The sequence below is a fragment of the Mustela nivalis genome (genome assembly GCF_964662115.1).
Source record: "Mustela nivalis genome assembly, chromosome: 17".
In the NCBI taxonomy this organism is placed as follows: Eukaryota; Metazoa; Chordata; class Mammalia; order Carnivora; family Mustelidae; genus Mustela; species Mustela nivalis.
Window position 1 is genome coordinate 15953797 of NC_139036.1, and position 19412 is coordinate 15973208.

The 19412-nt window shown below is 39.1% G+C and overlaps 1 pseudogene across 1 annotated transcript in view; it reads right to left on the minus strand.

The window, feature by feature from the left end:
• LOC309852188 (cAMP-dependent protein kinase type II-beta regulatory subunit-like) overlaps positions 1-19412 on the minus strand; it is a 245907-nt pseudogene that overhangs the window by 3405 nt on the left and 223090 nt on the right. Inside the window, exon 2 of the transcript in view lies at positions 1915-2832. The product of the transcript in view is annotated as a cAMP-dependent protein kinase type II-beta regulatory subunit-like (transcript). The remainder of the gene's footprint in view (positions 1-1914; positions 2833-19412) is intronic.

Consider the following 19412-nt stretch of genomic DNA (forward strand, 5'->3'; position numbering starts at 1 on the left):
GTGATGCGGAGGGGTTGACTCCCTTGTTCCCCACCCTGCGGGATTCACAGATTTCCTGGGCTGAAGAAGAGGAATTGGTGGGCAGTAGGGGGCTGGCCATCTCCCCTGGCCGGGCCCCAAGCCTCAGGGACAGGAGCTGGTCCCATAGCCATGCTCCTGTGATCCCTTCAGCTGAGCATTGCAGGACTGGATGCATTGTCTCTTCCCTCAGCAAGTGCCCGCATTGCCTTCTTCTCTGGGTGTCAGACCCTTTGGTTCTGGGTGACATCCTGGACAGTGGACTCACGGTGTTGTGTGACTCTGGCCTCCAGGAGACACTCTGAAGACCTTTAGGGTTCTTTCCCCATTTGATTCATCAAGAAACATAGTGGAGGTCCAAGTATGCATTCCATCTTGCCTTTTGTTCACCATTCTTTTTCCAGCGCCCTTGGCCCACCCCTGCCATGTTCTTCGTGTGCACCTGGCACACCTATGCCTGAGGTTACCTTCACAGCTGAGTCACTCATATACCCTCTCTGAAGGTATGAGGTACTGGATTCCATTCACAGAACTTTCCTTACTTTCTGACAGCACCCGGTGGGGAGCCTCCTTGAACCATCCTCCCAAGCACCCACTGAAACCCAAAGGGCAATCCTTTCTGGTAACACCCTCTTACTCTAGCGGTCCCCTGGCATGAGTGGGTCCACACAGCAATGGTTGTAAGCCCCTGGTGAGCTACAGCTGCGATCCTAGTGGTCTCTGGGCTTTTTTCTCATGCTGCTGCTGCCTCTCAGAACCGAATTCTCACCACTGACAAGGACAGTCGCTGCGCCAAGTTTTTCATGTCTGTTCATCCCTATCCAGTCCTCAGAGGCACAATAAGAAGGAGGGAGTCTTCTCTTCCCTGTTCTGTAGTTGGGGACGCTGAGACATGCAGATGATTCACTGCCTGTCCCAGATCATCCAGCTGGTAGGCTGGTGCCAGCCTGAGTCCATGCTGAGAGCTGAGTCCTACAGGATTCCAGTCCTGGGTAGAACTCAGGCCCTGACCTCCCCACATTCATGTAGATCTTAAAGCTTGATGGAGAAGGGTGGCAAGGGGGAGAAGGTGCTGAGCAGTTCCCACACTAGGCCTGGGGCCTGAGCAGGGCCTGTTCCCTGTACCCTGGCGCTGACCCCGACAGCTACATTTGCAGTGTGTCCCATAGGCTAGGTGGACCCCTGACCCCCACAGGACTCACTTGGCAACTCTCCCAGGAAGTACAACTTGGGCTTTAAGGAGGTGGCCTGAGTATGCAAGAAATGTAGCCCAGGGTGTGTACACTTGGGGTCTGAGGGATGATGCTGACTGCCCTGGACACAGTGACAGGTAGTTGGGAAAGATGGAGCAGCAAGTAGATAGAGAAGCAGAGAAGGGACAGCACTGCAGGGGGAGGTGGAAGGAGAGAGGAACAGGGGACTGACAACACACACACATGCGCTCACGCACATGCACACACAGAGACACAGGGCAGGTAGGAAAAAGAGGAGGAGAAAAGACCCAGAGATATAGTGAGGCCATTTAGATTCTGCCCTCTCCTGCTGGCTGCACATGAGGTCCCCAGTGGGCAGGTCACCCCTGCTGTGACCGCCTAAGTCCGGTCCTCATCTGCATAGCAGTTGGGTGAGTCCCTGTTTCTGCTTGCATGAGTGGGTGGCATGTACTGTCCCCTGTGTCCAGAGCTGGCCTGGTACTGGCGCTTTCATCTGCTCAGGGCCAAACCCACACCAGGAGCACACAGAGAAACTTCAAATAATGATTGCTCCCAAGGCCACAGAGATGCTGCTAGGGGCTCAGGAGGCTGAAAACTTGGCCTGGGAAGAGAATTTCTTTCCCTGGCGGTTTGCTGCTGAAAACGATCCCCCCAGGCCAGGAGCCCGCAGTTTTTTTGAGACCTCTCTTCCACTTCTGATTTACCCTTCCTTTTCAGAGTGATTTTCATATTGCCTGACTCCATGATGAAAAAAGAATCTGCCAAATCTCCCTGAGCAATCATTTGCTCTCCATCGTTGTATACTTTGGTGCCTATCACATCTACCTCTTTCAGGCATCAGGAACCTCCAGCGATTTAAAGAATGGTAGTGACTCCATAAAGCTTTCCTACATTTTTCTCTTTTTGTCATTATTTTTATAATTATTCTCCTGAAGGTTACCCTGTCCAAACGCCACAGAGCACCAGGAGAGGCAGCAGTGATTGTGGCCACTCTGGGTGTGTTGTACATTAAGGCCACTTCACCAAAGCTCCCGCAGTTGTTGTGGTTGCCCACACACCTTCCGACACCATCACATTTCACATAGATGTCAAATGTTCCTCTATGGATCACGTAGAAGTTGTCACAATCAGCTCCTTGATCAATTACATGCTCCCCTTCTTTGACCAGTTTTGCAAACATGGCATCTAACACTTGAGACATCTGCTTGATGGAGGTTCTTAAACAGCAGGATGTCCTTGCAAGCCTCTTGCAATCGACTATTTGATCATCAGTTTTGGGATGTATAATCCTGGACTCTGCATCATATTCTTCATCAGGATTATAAGTTTCTGCACATACTGAGGCAGCCTTGTGAATCAGCTTATTACCCAAGCATTGAACGCCACCACGTCCACAGCTGCCTCTTCCTCCTCCTCCCCATTCTCAGAGTCAGTGTACAAAGTTTCCTCAGCGAACTTGACCCCTTACTGGGGTGCTGCCCCTGGTGGCCCCCAGGTCCTGCTTTCATGGCCAAAGCCCGCGGAGCCTTTGCGCTCATTCTTCTGCTGCAGGTGCGTGAAGTGTAGCAGCTGGAACTCCAGAAGGTCCACAGGCTGGTGCCTTGCACCTCCACCATGAAGCCCTGCAGCAGCTCCCTCAGTCCCAGAGATCTTGATGCTCATCCTGCCTGCGTGGGGTGGGGGGCGGTGCCTGGACGCTGCCCTCCGCACCTCCCTGGGCCCCTGCAGCTGGCTGGCGGGTCTTGCCGCTCCAGGTGCTTGGCTGCTCTGTGGGGGGGTGGGGGGGCTGAGCAAGTGCAGCACTGGAAGGGAGGGCAGCATCTCTGGGTCCTCGCCCTCCCTCCAGGGCGGCTCCTCTCCCCACCCCTCCCACTCTCAACCATTATTTATTTATTTATTTAAGATTTGTTTGTTTTAGAGAAAGAGCACAAGTGAGTGCGGCCAGGGAGAAGGTTAGGGGAAAGAGAGAGTCCTAGTGGACTCTGCACTGAGCACAGATCTTGACTTGGGGCTCAATCGCAAGACCCTGAGATCAGGATCTGAGTCAAAACCAAGAGTTGGGCACTTAACTGATGGTGCCACCGGGTGCCCCTAAGCTGTTTTTTTTTAAAATTTCTTGAGACTTGTTTTATGGTCTTGAATGTGGTTTACATCAATGAGTATTTCCTGCGTCCTTGTGTATTGTGCATTTTTGGGGCATTGTATTCGAGTGCCAAACAGGTCAAGTAGGTTGACCTTTTCATCACTCCAGCCTTCCTGAATTCCAATCTCTATTTCCCCACACCAGTAAGACTCCCATCTTTTCCTTGGAATCTCCTCCATACCCCCACCATCCAGAACTCCTCCAGGGGAAAATTGAGTTAATCCTGGGGCTCAGTTTGTTTGTTTGCTTGTTTTCCTTTTCACAGGGATCACAAATGTGTGTTCCTTTTCAATGTTTTAAAGAGTTAGATATATATATATATATTTCCAATTCCCCATGTGTTTATGATTGGTTTCTAACAAGGTTTGTATTCGTTTTTCAGGGCTGCTATAACAAGATACCACAAACCTAGTGGCTTAAACAATAGAAATCAACAGTCTCACAGTTCTAGAGGCTACAATGTTGGTAGGCCATGCTCCTTTTGAAGGTATTAAGGAAGCATCTGCTCCAGGCCTCTCTCCTAGATTTAAGTATTTCCCTGGCTTTGGGCTTCTTCACATGGCCTTCTCCCTCAGTGCATATTTGTGTATCTCAAGTTTCCCTTCTTATAAGGACACAAGTCATATTAAATTAGGGGCCTACCCTCCTCAAATATGACGTTATCCTAGCTCGTTACATCTACTGTGACCCTATTTCCAAATAAGGTCATGCTCCCAGGTGCTGGGGTTTAGGACTGGGGTAGTTTTTATGTCATATATATATATTTATTTGTTTGTTTGTTTGTTTATTTAAATAAATATATATAATAAAATATATATATGTATATACATATATATTTTTTTTTATTTTATTTTTTTGCTAATAAAACATTTTTGTTTAGAATCTCAGTCTTCCTTCCTTTCATTACAAGGTTATTTGCATGCTTTTGGGGCCTACTGAACAATTCTACCATCACTACCTAATAAATCTCCATGAAAGTTATTGTTACCTAAAGTCATATGCCATCTTTTTAAAAACAGTTCGCATCTTTTTGGCGTTTACAAGGTTTTTTTTGGTATTTAATATCTGTTTATGTGCTGATTAAATTGACTTTCAAACCACTCCTTCCTTCTGAATTTCTTTTTGTTAAAGTAAATTCTCTAGTGTTTTAAAATAAGGATCTATAAAAACTAAATGGTTATTCTTTCTAAGTCTATTTTTTTTCATTTTGAATGTACTTTAAGTGGCCAGAGATTTTGAGGCTGATAGCATTTATCAGCATTTTAAAGATATAAAGGGAAAAATGTGTTTTTCAAAAGGGATATAAAAATGATGAAACAAAAAAAAATTGCAAGACAACAGACAAAAATTTAGTGGCTCAGTAATGTCATGAAATGTAAATGGGTTTAATACTCTAATTAAAATGTTAAATTTGTTAGATGGCATAAATACACGCATACACACATAAAGATATGCTGCTTATAAGAGGAATATAATAAGTTCACCAAGGCAGAAATAAAATTTTGTAATATTGAACACTTAAAATTGAACAACTAATCTACAAAGCTAGAAGTGGACATCCTAGTCAGTGAAATAAGTTATGGAGGAAAAATTAATGTTATAACAACTGGATAAAATGAGTAAAATTTGTATAGAAAGATAATCTAAAAGAATGTACAAAGTAATAGAATCAGTAAGGGAATTAATCAAGGTCATAGGATATAAGTTAAAAATTAAGAAAAATTCATTTGAATTCTATGAAATACAAACAAATGTTCAAAATAATACTTATGAGAGCATCAGAACTAGGAATTAATCTATAAAAAGACTTTATACCATCTCTACATAGAAAGTCTCCACACAGAAAACCATAAAATATTACTACAGGGATTTTATGACCTAAATAAATGGGATGTCAGATATGTTAATATGTTAAATATGTTACTATAACATGTTCATAGATTTGATAATCAGTATTGTAAAGTTTCAATTTTCTCCAACTTGATTTAGAGATTCAATGCAATCCCAGTTTAATTTCTAGTAAGTGCCTGTGTACATTGATAAGCCAATTCTTATATTTACATGGAAATGAAAAGGACTAGTAATTATCACGGAAATTTGAAGAATAAAGTGAGAGCAAGAGTGAGGAAGAAAGAGAGTGAGAGGAGAATCTAATGGGATGGGATTTATTACAAAAAGACTATTGAAATGACCAGAGAAAACAAACAAAAAAGGGCAGAGACAGATTTTGACAAAGTATTGCTAAATAAGTTGAATATCCACATGGAACAATATAGCATAACAGTCAATTCCAGATTGATGTAAACTAAATATGAAACATGACATCATAAATTTTCTAGAAGGTGAAATGGGAAAATACTTCTAGGATCTGGGGGAGGTGGCAAAAATTAGTTAAACCAGACACCAACAACATTAAGCATAAGAAAATTGGCAAGTTGTACTCTACTCATTAAAATGTAAAAAAAAAAAATTCTTGCCCACCAAATGACAAGACTAAAACTATGAAAGGCTATATTGATATACCAACTAAGTAACTGTATACAAAAATATATAGGATAATTATGAATCAAAAAGAAAGGTAGGTATCTTAAAAACAATGAAAATACTTGAACAGAAATACCCCAAAGAGAAAAAAAAATCAGCCAATAGACACATGGAAAGATTGATAACATCCTCAGAGATCACGAAGGAGCAAAAATTTAAAAAAACAATGTGTTGGTGTTAACACGCATAAGACAGACCAAAAAAAGTCTTGATTAATAAAACGTATTTAATAGGTAATGTAGTGGGGCACCTGGGGGGTTCCTATGTTAAGGGTCTGCTTTCTGCTGGGGTCCTGATCCCAGAGTCTTGGGATCAAGCCCCCACAGGGCTCCCTACTCAGCAGAAGCTTGCTTCTCCCTCTCCCATTCCCCCTACTTGTGTTCCCTCTCTGCTTGTGCTCCCTCTCTCACTGTATCTCTCTTTCTCTAAAATAAATAAATAAATAAATTATTTAAAATAAATAAGTAAAAATAAAACAGAGACACACTGGGTACTAATTTTTTTAAGATTTTATTTATTTGTTTGACAAACAAGGATGAGAAGTAGGCAGAAAGGCAGGCAGAGGGTGGGGGGAGGCTCCCTGTTGAGCAGAGAAGCCAATGCTGGGCTCAATCCAAGGACCCTGGGATCATGACCTGAGCTAAAGACAGAGGTTTAACCCACTGAGCCATCCAGGCACCCAGTTTGTTTGTTTGTTTGTTTGCTTTTTAAAGCCAGAATCAGCATTTTTTTTTTAAGATTTTATTTTTACTACAAAGCTGTGATCACCAAGACAGCATGGTACTGGCAAAAAAACAGACACATAGACCAGTGGAACAGAGTAGAGAGCCCAGATATGGACCCTCAACTCTATGGTCAAATAATCTTCAACAAAACAGGAAAAAATATACAGTGGAAAAAAGACAGTCTCTTCAATAAGCGGTGCTGGTAAAACTGAGCAGCTGTATGTAGAAGAATGAAACTCGATTATTCTCTTACACCGTGCACAAAGATAAACTCAAAAGGGATAAAAGACCTCAATGTGAGACAGGAATCCATCAGAATCCTAGAGGAGAACATAGGCAGTAATCTCTTCGATATCAGCCACAGCAACTTCTTTCAAGATATGTCTCCAAAGGCAAAGGAAACAAAAGCGAAAATGAACTTTTGGGACTTCATCAAAATCAAAAGCTTCTGCACAGCAAAGGAAAGAGTCAAGAAAACAAAGAGGCAACCCACGGAATGGGAGAAGATATTTGCAAATGACAGTACAGACAAAAGGTTGATATCCAGGATCTATAAAGAACTCCTCAAACTCAACACACACAAAACAGATAATCATATCAAAAAACGGGCAGAAGATATGAACAGACACTTCTCCAGTGAAGGCATACAAATGGCTATCAGACACATGAAAAAATGTTCATAATCACTAGCCATCAGGGTGATTCAAATTAAAACCACATTGAGATATCACCTTACACCAGTTAGAATGGCCAAAATTAGCAAGACAGGAAACAGCATGTGTTGGAGGGGATATAGAGAAAGGGGAAGTCTCTTACAGTTGGTGGGAATGCAAGTTGGTGCAGCCTCTTTGGAGAACAGTGTGGAGATTCCTCAAGAAATTAAAAATAGAACTTCCCTATGACCTTGCAATTGCACTACTGGGTATTTACCCCAAAGATACAGATGTCGTGAAAAGAAGGGCCATCTGTACCCCAATGTTTATAGCGGCAATGGCCATGGTCGCCACACTGTGGAAAGAACCAAGATGCCCTTCAACGGACGAATGGATAAGGAAGATGTGGTCCATATACACTATGGAATATTATGCCTCCATCAAAAAGGAAGGATACCCAACTTTTGTAGCAACATGAACGGGACTGGAAGAGATCATGCTGAGTGAAATAAGCCAAGCAGAGAGAGTCAATTATCATATGGTTTCACTTATTTGTGGAGCATAACAAATAGCATGGAGGACATGGGGAGATAGGAGAAGGGAGTTTGGGAAAATTGGAAGGGGAGGTGAACCATGAGAGACTATGGACTCTGAAAAACAATCTGAGGGTTTTGAAGGGGTGGGGGGTGGGAGGTTGGGGTACCAGGTGGTGGGTATTATAGAGGGAACAGATTGCATGGAGCACTGGGTGTGGTGCAAAAATAATGAATACTGTTATGCTGAAAATAAATAAAAAATAAAATTTAAAAAAAGAAATTGATCTAAAAAAAAAGATTTTTATTTATTTATTTGACAGGAAGAGACATCAAGAGAGGGAACACAAGTACGGGGAGTGGTAGTGGGAGAAGGAGGCTTCCTGGCAAGCAGTTAGCACCTAAGATGCAGGCTTGATCCCAGGACCTTGGAATCAAGACCTGAGCCAAAGGCAGATACTTAATGACCAAGCCACCCAGGCCCCTCAAGGCAGCCATTTTTAGTTCTGTATTTAAGAAAATGGCTGCCTCTGTAACTGATATATTTTCTTCTCAATTGTAGGTGAAATCAAACAAAAGAATACGCAATTTTTCTTGTTCACTACTCCAGCCTCCACCTCCTCCCAAACGTGTTTAAAAATCAACTTTATCAGAAACCCATGTTCACACGTGTTAAATGAAATATCATTTATGGGACCCCAAATCTGAAAATATCTACATGACATTAAAGAGTTAATAATTGGTTTTAAGAAATCATCTCACAGCCTTAAAAATTGGTTATTTCTACCTGGTTTTCTTTGTTCTTGTTGTTTTATTTCTTTAGTATAAAATCTATTCCTTTAATCTTATAGATCCTTCTTGAGTTCATGGTTCATTCCTGGTTTAATCTGCAGAATTTTGGGTCCTTTAAAATAATGTGAACTTGGGGTCCTTTAAAATAATATTATCACAGTAAAAAGTAAAGTACCATCATATGCATTGGTCACTGGCAACTTTAGAGGATACTGATATACTTTTTAATATCATACATAAAGGAGAGGGACTAAAATTTGGGGGTTACTAGGTAATGAGATTGTGAACAGAATTGTTCACTGAGTGACTGCTATCTATACGAACATTTAGCCACTTTTTGGAAAATGTATTTTATATTAGATGCTATGATAAATGTGTAACATTTATTATTAGTGCATATGCTTTTTACAAGATTCTAAAATGAGTTTCCTCATTTTAGAAGTGATGAGATCACAGCTCATAAGATGAGGAGCTAAAGGGCCCGAAATGATGGTCTAGTAATTAATTATATATAAATTAGAGGGTGAAATATCTACACAACTAGAAATGGTAATATCAAGTAAAACCAGTCGTCTCTCAGTCTACTTTTTCCCTACAACTGGGTTTTCTTACAATGCCAATGTCAGACTATTGACCATGTAAACTTTTTTCCCCCCAGTTTTGTCATTGTAATAATTCATCTGGAAAAATGCAAACTGCATAAAGGATCTGCAACTTTGCTAAAACACTAGTTAAAGTAGAATTGGAATACATAAATCCTGATTCTCAGGGGATTGTCTCATCATTTGACCGCATATGTTCATGATTCAATTTTAGAAACTTGGCCAATTCAAATTAAAACATTCCAGTTTGCTAATCACCCTCCAGGAATGACTGCCCAAGAGATGGGGGAACCTATGCTGGTAACTGATTGAGCCTTATCTTGCTCCAACTACATTTTATTATAAACGAAAAAATTTATGTGTAACAATTACAATGATTCCAACCATTATTTTCAGAACAGCTTTTTTCCCACTAAATGTCAGGAATTTAATCACTTATTTTATCAAAATTACATGTCACTTCCACAGAGCTAAACTCACTTTGTAAATTTGCTGGTCATACAGTTTGCTGGTTTGAGGTAGTCTGAGTGTAGACTGTGCAATCAAATAAACTAATTTACATTTTTAAATGTGTTTTATGTTTATTTGCATTTTCTTCATGTTAATAATATTGCATTTCCTTATGGGTGGTGTACCACAGGCAGTACATAAATTACTGGATTTTATGAATATTTAACAAAGAATAGCTCTTTTTTGATGATGTCATCTCTTTTCAATACAATAAGGGATTAAATTTGTAGAAAGCTTTTTTTTTTTTTTTGGAAATTTGTAGAAGTTTTAAATAGATGTTTTATACTGATTATAAGCATCTTAATGTTTGAAGGGAACTTAAGAGAGTCCTATTCCCTTTTGGATACAAAACATGAAATTTTCCCCTCATTTTTTAATACAATTGTCAAGTGTAGAAAAGGTTAGATGAGTTATCTAAATTCACACAAGAATTGTTAGTCACAGAAGAAAGATAAGCATGCAGTTTTTCTGTTTTCTTGTATATTTATTTGTTATTTTTTTAAAAATCTGATATAGTGTCCTAGTTATCCACAACTAGTATGATTATTTAAGATTAAATGGTAAGGAGGGGGAACTCAGATTATTTCCATATCATTCTTGCTTAGGAGTATATAGTATATATTACCTAAATAATTTTGAAGATAAATTGCTGAACACTGAGTGATAAATATGAAGGATTATCAAGTATTCAGATACTGAACATTTGAATGCATCATTTCTCTGTGCCACATAAAACCACTGGTTCCCCATGTATATCAAAATGTATTTCTAGGAACAGAAATGATCTTAACCATAACTTATAATTTCAAGTGTCCCTAAAACACATAGAATTTTATGTGTTAAAAAAAACATATAAAGATTATGTAGAATCCTCATTAATAAAGTCTTTGAAATTCACATGCCAGGCATTTTCACAGACATTTGGTCCCTTCAACACCCTTTTCATTATGTAAAACATCTATTAGTACTTTTCCATTTCATTATTTCATTTTACCTTTTCAATTTTAATGATTAAAAAAAAAAGCTGAAGGTAATATAGTTTTGAAGTGATAGGTTAGAATATCTCCCAGGTCTTAATTCAAGCTCTGGTCGTAATTCACCCTATTCTTATACTGATACTCTTGTTATACAATGTTCTGTTTGCAAGTCAGCTGTCCTTGACTAAATTTTGCAACCTGTGGCTGTAATAGAGGGGAATTAACTTGCTGTCAAACAGTGAAACTGGAACTTCCTATCAGTGAGTTTAAAAATATTGTTATTCTAAATAGTGAGCTACTTGACTTCAGGAGACATGATTTCCATGGATAATTGGGAAACTCTGGATGTGTTAATTTAAAAAAGAAAGAGAGGGGAACCTGGGTGGCTCAGTGGGTTAAAACCTCTGCCTTCTTCTACAGTCATGATCCCAGGGTCCTGGGATCAAGCCCCACAGTGGGCTCTCTGCTCAGCAGGGAGCTTGCTTCCCTTCCTCTCTCTCTCTGCCTGCCTCTCTGCCTATTTGTGATCTCTGTCAAAATAAATAAATAAATAATTTTAAAAAATAAAAAAGAAAGAGAGAAAATAAATTTTAAAAATAAATAAATAAATGACATAAACAGTGATATAAGAAACAGTATTATTAAATAAAGAATTGTAACTACTATTTTAAATTCATAATCTTGGTAAGGAAACTGGTGGTTTTAAATGATACTTGAAAGTCTATACAGAGTTCTGATTTATTCATGGTGACTGAAATAGCATAGATATTTGATATAATTTTAGAAGACAGTGATTTTTCAAGGGTGTAAATTTCCTTAAAGGTAAAAACACCAATTTTGCTTTCATTCTAATTTCCTCTAATTCTTTTTAATTTTACTTGAGTTTTTTTTTTTTTAGAAGAGATCAGGTGGAAGCTAGAACAGTATTTGTCTAAAAATATAAACCATTAGCATTTATACATCAACTCACATTTTTTTACTGCAATATCAATAAAATTTAGTATTTTGTATTTTCAGGAAACTTTTATTCTAAATTAAATATTTTATTCTAAATTAAAGGAAAGGGAAATTGTTACTATAATCTCACTGAATTTTCTAGAATTCACTCTTCCTCCAAATATAAAGTGAATGTCTACAAATGTAAATATTCTTATTTGCACTTGCTTGTTTTCTAAAAGTGAAAATATGTATCGTGTGTCATTTTTTTAAAGACACTGAGTGCTCAAGATGAATGAGTATTCTGTTGTTTTAGGGTGGAATGTTCTATATATATCTATGAGGTCCATATATATCTATGAGGTCCACTGTGTCATTCAATGCTCTTGTTTCTTTTTTCTGCTTGGATGATCTCTCTATTACTGAGAGTGGCATGTTAATATCCCCTACTACTAATGTATTCATATCAATATGACTCTTTATCTTTACTAACAGTTGTCTTGTGTAGTTGGCTGCTCCCTTTTGGGGGGCATAAATATTTACAATTGTTAGATCTTCTTGGTGGATAGACCCTTTAAGAATGAAGTTGTGTCCTTCTTTATCCCTGACTACAGTCTTTAGTTTAAAATCTAATTTATCTGATATGAGAATTGCTACCCCAGCTTTCTTTTGAAGCCTATTGGGATGAAAGATGCTTCTCTATCCCTTCACTTTCAGTCTGGATGTATTCTTACGTTCCAAATGGGTCTCTTGTAGACACCATATGGAAGGGTCCTATCATTTTATCCAATTTGCAACCCTGTGCTGTTTTATGAGAGTGTTTAGGCCATTCACGTTGAGAGTAATTATTGAAAGATACGTTTTTATTGACATCACGTTGCCTGTGAAGTCCTTGTTTCTATAGATTGTCTCTGTAAATTTCTTTTCTATGTCACTATTGAGTTCTTTCTTTTATACAACCCCTATTCATATTTCTTGTATTGCTGGGTTGGTGGCCACATACTTTTGAAACCTTGCTGGTCTTGGAAGCTCTTTATCTCTCCATCCATTTTGAATGTCAACCTTGCTGGATCAAGTATTCTTGGCTACATGTTATTCTAATTTAGTGTCCTGAGTATGTGTAGCCAGATCTTTCTGGCTTGCCAGGTTTCTGTGGACAGGTCTGACAATATTCTGATGGACTTACTCTGTGTGTAAGGAATCTCTTCCCCTAGCTGTTCTCAAAAGCTCTTGTCTAAAATTATGATTCATCAGTCTTGCTATCAAGTGCCTCAAGGACTTTCTAGATTCATTTATCTTGGGGTCTGATCTTTCTATCTCTAGGACATGAACTCTGGTTCCATTCCCAAAATTGGGAAAATTTTCATGGAGAATTTGTTTAACTATATCTTCTAGTCTTCTTTATTTCTCTTCCCCCTCAGGTATCCCAATAATTCTGACATTGGAACATTTCATGATGCCATTTATTTCCCTAATTCTGTTTTCATGGCTTCTAAGCAGTTTGTTCCAGACCTCCTCCTAATTCTTTTTCTCTATCACTTTGTCCTCTAGATCACTAATTATATCTTCTGCCTTGGTTACCCTAGCTGTTATTTAGATTAGATTGGCTCTCATTGGTAGCATTTTTAACTTCTTCCCAGGAGGCTTTCACTTCTGCCCTAATTGATCCCATGTTTTCACTAATGTTTTTTTTTTCCCAAACTAGCTACTTCCTGGATAATTGTTACCCTGAATTCCCTTTCCCACATACTGTTTATGTCCATATCCAGTAGCTCTGATGGAGAGGGCACAGTCTCTGTATTTGTCCTCTGTTGGGTGTTCCTCCTCCTAGTTGTTTTGGTGAGAGATGGTTAAAGGGATGTGTAGCTGAATATATCAACCACAATCCAGGCAAGGGACAGCCTAGAACACTTCTGAGCAGTTGGAAGTCACCACCAAAAAGAAAGATAAAAGAAAAAAAAGGAGACACAGAGAGAAAGAGAGAGACGAAGAGAGAGAGAGAGAGAGAGAGAGAGAGAAGACCCAGCCAGAATGGGACCCAAAGGTAAAAAATGGACAAACAAAAAGATCACATACTGTCTCACAAATCAGGGTTCGACCAATACCAAAAGATTGAGATTATTCTCTACATATTCTCAGACCACAATGCTTTGAAACTGGAACTCAACCACAAGAAAAAGTTTGGAAGGAATTCAAACACTTTGAAGTTAAAGACCACCTTGCTTAAGAATGTTGGGATTAACTAGGAAATCAAAGAATAACTTAAACAATTCATGGAAACAAATGAGAATGAAGACTCTTTGGTCCAAAACCTATGGGATACAGCAAAGGCAGTCCTACATTGGGATATAGCCAACCAAGCATCCCTAAAAAAAAAAAAAAAAAAGAAGAAGAAGAAGAAGGAAAGAAAGAAAAACTGGAATACACAAGCTCTCTTAAAGAATGAGAGAAACAATAACAAATTAAGCCAACTCAACATACAAGAAGGGGAATGATCAAGATTAGAGCAGAGATCAATGAAATAGAAACTAGGGATATTGTAGAACACATCAACAAAACTAGAAGCTGGTTTTTTGAAAGACTAAATATGCTCAATAAACCATTGACCAAACTAATCCAAAAGAAAAGAGAGAGGACCCTAATTAATAAAATTATGAATGAAAGGAAGAGATTATGACTAACACCAAGGAAATAGAAACAATCACCAGAAATTATCATCAACAGTAATATACCAATAAGTTAAGCAACCTAGAATACATGGATGCATTCCTGGAAACCTATAAACCTCCAAAACTGAATCAGGAAGAACTTGAGAAACTGCATAGACCTATATCTAGTAACAAGATTGAAGGAGTGAACAAAAACCTCCCAAAAAACAAGAGCCCAGGAGCTGACAGATTCCCTGGAGAATTTTACCCAACAATCAAAGAAGAAAGAAATGTTCTCCTGAAGATGTTTTAAAAGATAGAAACAGAAGGAAAGCTTCCAGACTCTTTTGATGAAGCCAGCATTACCCTAACCCCCAATCCAGGCAAAGACCCCATCAAAAAGGAGAATTTTAGACCAATATCCCTGATGAATATGGATGCCAAGATTCTCAACAAGATCTTAGCTAATGGTATCCAATATTATATAAAAATATTATCCACCATGACCAGGTGGGATTTATCCATGGGATGAAAGGGTGGTTCAATATTTGCAAATCAATCAATGCGATAGAACAAATCAATAAGAGAAGAGAGAATAACTACATGGTCCTCTCAATTGATGCAGAAAAAGCATTTGACATGATAAAGCATCCTTTCCTGATTAAAACAATTCAAAGTATAGGCATAGAAAGAACATTCTTCAATTTCATAAACTCTACGAAAAACTCACAGTGAATGTCATTCTCAAAGGGAAAAGGCTGATAGCCTTCCCTTTGAAATCAGGAAAATGACAAGGATGTCCACTCTTGCCACTGTTGTTCAACATAGTACTAGAAGTCCTAGCAACAGCAACGAGACAACAAAAAGAAATAAAAGGTATTCAAGTGGGCAAATAAGAAATCAAATTCTCTCTTTGCAGATGACGTGACACTTTTTATGGAAAACCCAAAAGATTCTTCCCCCAATCTACTAGAACTCATACAACAATACCATAATGTGGCAAGATACAAAATCAATGTACAGAAATCAGTTCCTTTCGTATACACTAACAATGAAAAAATAAAAAGGGAAATTAGAGAATCAATTCCATTTACTCTAGCACCAAGAACCATAAGATACCTGGGAATAAACCTAACCAAAGAGATAAAGGATCTGCACTCGAAGAACTACAGAACACTCATGAAACAAATTGAAGAGGGCACAAAAAGATGGAAGAGCCTTCCATGCTCATGGATTGGAAGAATAAACATTGTTAAAATATCCATACTGCCTATAGCCTTCTATACTTTCAGTGCCATCCTGATCAAAACTCCACCAGCATTTTTTGAAGAGCTAGAACAAACAATCCTAAAATTCATATGGAACCAGAAGAGACCCCGAATTGCTAAGGAAATGTTGAAAAAGTAAAGCAAAACTGGGGGCATCATGTTGCCTGATCTCAAGCTTTCTACAAAGCTGTGATCACCAAGACAAGATGGTACTGGCACTAAAACAGATATATGGAACAGAGTAGAGAGTCATGATATGGACCCTCAACTCTGTGGTCAAATAATCTTCGACAAAGTAGGAAAAAAAATATACATTGGAAAAAAGACAGTTTCTTCAATAAACTTGTGCTGAGAAAATTAGTCAGCTATGTGTAGAATAATGAAACCTGACCATTATCTTACACCATACACATAAAGAAACTCTAAATGGATGAAAGACCTCAACATGAGGCAGGAATCTATCAAAATCCTAGAGGAGAACACGGGCAGTAACCTCTTTGACATCGGCCACAGCAACTTCTTTCAAGATAAAGTCTGCAAAGGTAAAGGAAACAAAAGCGAAAATGAAGTTTTGGGACTTCATCAAGATCAAAAGCTTCTGCACAGCAAAGGGAACAGTAAACAAAACAAAGAAACAACACACAGAATAGGAAATAAATTTGCAAATGACACTACAGACAAAGGGCTGATATCCAAGATCTATAAAGAACTCCTCAAACTCAACACACACAAAACAGATAATCATGCCAAGAAATGGGCAGAAGACATGAACAGACATTTCTCCAAAGAAGACATACAAATGGCTAACAGACACATGAAAAAATGTTCATCATCATTGGCCATCAGGGAGATTCAAATCAAAACCATATTGAAATACAACCTTTCACCAGTTAGGATGGTCAAAATTAACAAGACAGTAAACAAGAAGTTTTGGAGAAGAAATGGAGAAAGAGGAACCCTCTTACACTATTGGTGGGAATGCAAGTTGGTGCAGACACTTTGGAAAACAGTGTGGAGAATCCTTAAGAAATTATAAACAGGGCTTCCCTGTGACCCTGCAATTGTACTACTGGGTTCTTACTTCAAAGATAGAGATGCAGTGAAAAGAGAGGGCATCTGTACCTTTCTTTTATACCCATTGCATAGCAGCAATGGCCACAGTCACCAAATTGTGGAAAGGAGTAAGATGCCCTTCAATGGACAAATGGATAAAGAAGATATGGCTCATATATACAATGGGGTATTATTCCTCTTTCAGAAAGGATGAATACCGACTTTTGTATCAACATGGACAGGACTGGAAAAGATTATGCTGAATGAAATATGTCAAGCAGAGATATTCAAGTATCATATGGTTTCACTTACTTGTGAATCATAAGGAATAACACAGAGGACATTGGGAGACAGAGAAGAGAAGTGAGTTGGGAGAAATTGGAGGTGGAAATGAATGAACCATGAGAGACTGTGGACTCTGAGGAACAAACTGGGGGGTTTGGGGGGGTTGGTGGGTGAGCATGATGGTGGGTATTGTGGAGGGCACGTATTGCATGGAGCACTGGGTGTGGTGCATACACAATGAATTTTGGTACACTAAAAAATAAAATAAAATAAAATAAAAATTGGGGGGAAAAAGCCACTTAGTGAGGGAGGCTGGTCTTTTCATTCACACAAGATTGTTTTTCACACACTAGATAAAATATTATCCATCATTCCTTGGATGCTTTGCTAAAACTGTCCCCAACAGCAGAGGTGGCCATTTCAATGAGAGGCTGCCAATATCCTTTAGTAGCATAACTTTCTTGTTCTTTATTTTTTAATCTATGTTATTATGGACTGATCATTCCCACCCCAAAATTCATAGGTAAGGCTTATCCTACTGTGACTGTATACTGAGATAAGGACTTCAGAAGGTAATGAAAGTTGAATGAGGTCATAAGAGTGGAACTCAAAACCAAAAGAACTGGTGCCCTTATAACAAGAGAAACAGACATCAGAGAACAGCACCCTCTCATCAAGCACAGAAGAAAGGTCATGGGAGGACACAGAAGAAGGCAGCTATCTGAAAATCAGTAAGAGACCTCATCTATAACCAACCCTGTAGATTCCTTGATTTTGAACTTCTAATTTCTAGAAGTATGAAAAAAATATATTTCTGCTATTTAAGACCTGTAGCCTATGGTATTTTGTTATGGCAGCCAGAGGACACCAAAACACACACACACACACACACACACAGACATATAGATATTATATATATATATATATATACACGCACACACATAGACATATATAGACATATACATATATATATATATATATATATATATATATACTTAAAAGTGGAGAAATATATATATATCTCCACTTTTTTTTAAGTTTTGATACTTGTAAATTAAGGTTTTTGTTTTTCTCTTTATGTTATCCTGTCTCAGAAGTGCTGCTTTTTTCTGCCTGCTAGCAACTTTAACATTACCTCCCATTGAGAGATAATATCCAAGCCAATAAAATGAGAAATGACTCTAAATACTAAGAACTGTATTGGAGTAAGAACAGAATAACTATCCATCAAAAAGTAGACTTATGTGATCTCTATGAAAATCCCAATGCATTTTTTTACATAAATAAAAATGGCTATCCTAAAATTCATATAGAATCTCAAGAGAACAAGGATAGCAAAGACAATCTTAAAAATAATGAAGTTGGAATTCTCACATTTTCTGATTTCAAAACTTATCGTAAAACAAAGGTACTGAAAACAATGAAGTACTAAAATACTGACCTATAAGTCAATGGAAGGAATAGAGAATCCAGTAATAAGCTCTCCTCTAAATGGTCAAGTGATATTTGGCAAAGGTGCCAAGATCATTCAACGAGGAAAGGAGAGTCTTATTAACAAATGCTATGAGGGAAATTACAAATTCACAAGCAACACAATGAAGTGCACACTTACTTTTCACCATATAGAAAACTTAAAACAAAATGAGTCAAAATCTTAACTGTAAGAGCTACAACTATATAACTTTTAGAAGAAAACAGGGGAAAGTCTCCATGATAGAGGGCATGGAAATGAATCCTTTGACATGACAGGAAAAGCACAGACAGCAAAAATTAACACAGAAAAAGTAAATACATCGGGGGAGGAGTCAAGATGGCGGAGAAGTAGCAGGCCGAGACTACTTCAGCTAGCCGGAGATCAGCTAGATAGCTTATCTAAAGATTGCAAACACCTGCAAATCCATCAGCAGATCAAAGAGAAGAAGAACAGCAATTCTGGAAACAGAAAAACAACCACTTTCTGAAAGGTAGGACTGGCGGAGAAGTGAATCCAAAGCGACGGGAAGATAGACCCGGGGGGGAGGGGCCGGCTCCCGGCAAGCGGCGGAGCAACCGCGCACAAAATCAGGACTTTTAAAAGTCTGTTCCGCTGAGGGACATCGCTCCAGAGGCTACCCGGGGCAAAGCCCACACGGGGTCAGCGTGGCCTCAGGTCCCGCAGGGTCACAGAAGGATCGGGGGTGTCTGAGTGTCGCAGAGCTTGCGGGTATTGGAACGGGAAAGCCGGCTACAGAGACAGAGCCGACAGTAAGCTCGCAGCTCGGGGTGACCTTGAACCGGTCGCAGGCTCGGTGAGCTCGGAGCGCGGCCAGAGGTCAGGCAGATGGGAGTAACTGAGCGCGATTCTCTGGGCGCGCACTGAGGAGTGCGGCCCTGGACTCTCGGCTCCTCCGGGCCGGAGACCAGGAGGCCGCCATTTGTATTCCCGTCCTCCAGAACTCTACGGAAAGTGCTCAGGGAACAAAAGCTCCTGAAAGCAAACCCAAGCGGATTACTCACCCCAGCCCCGGGTAA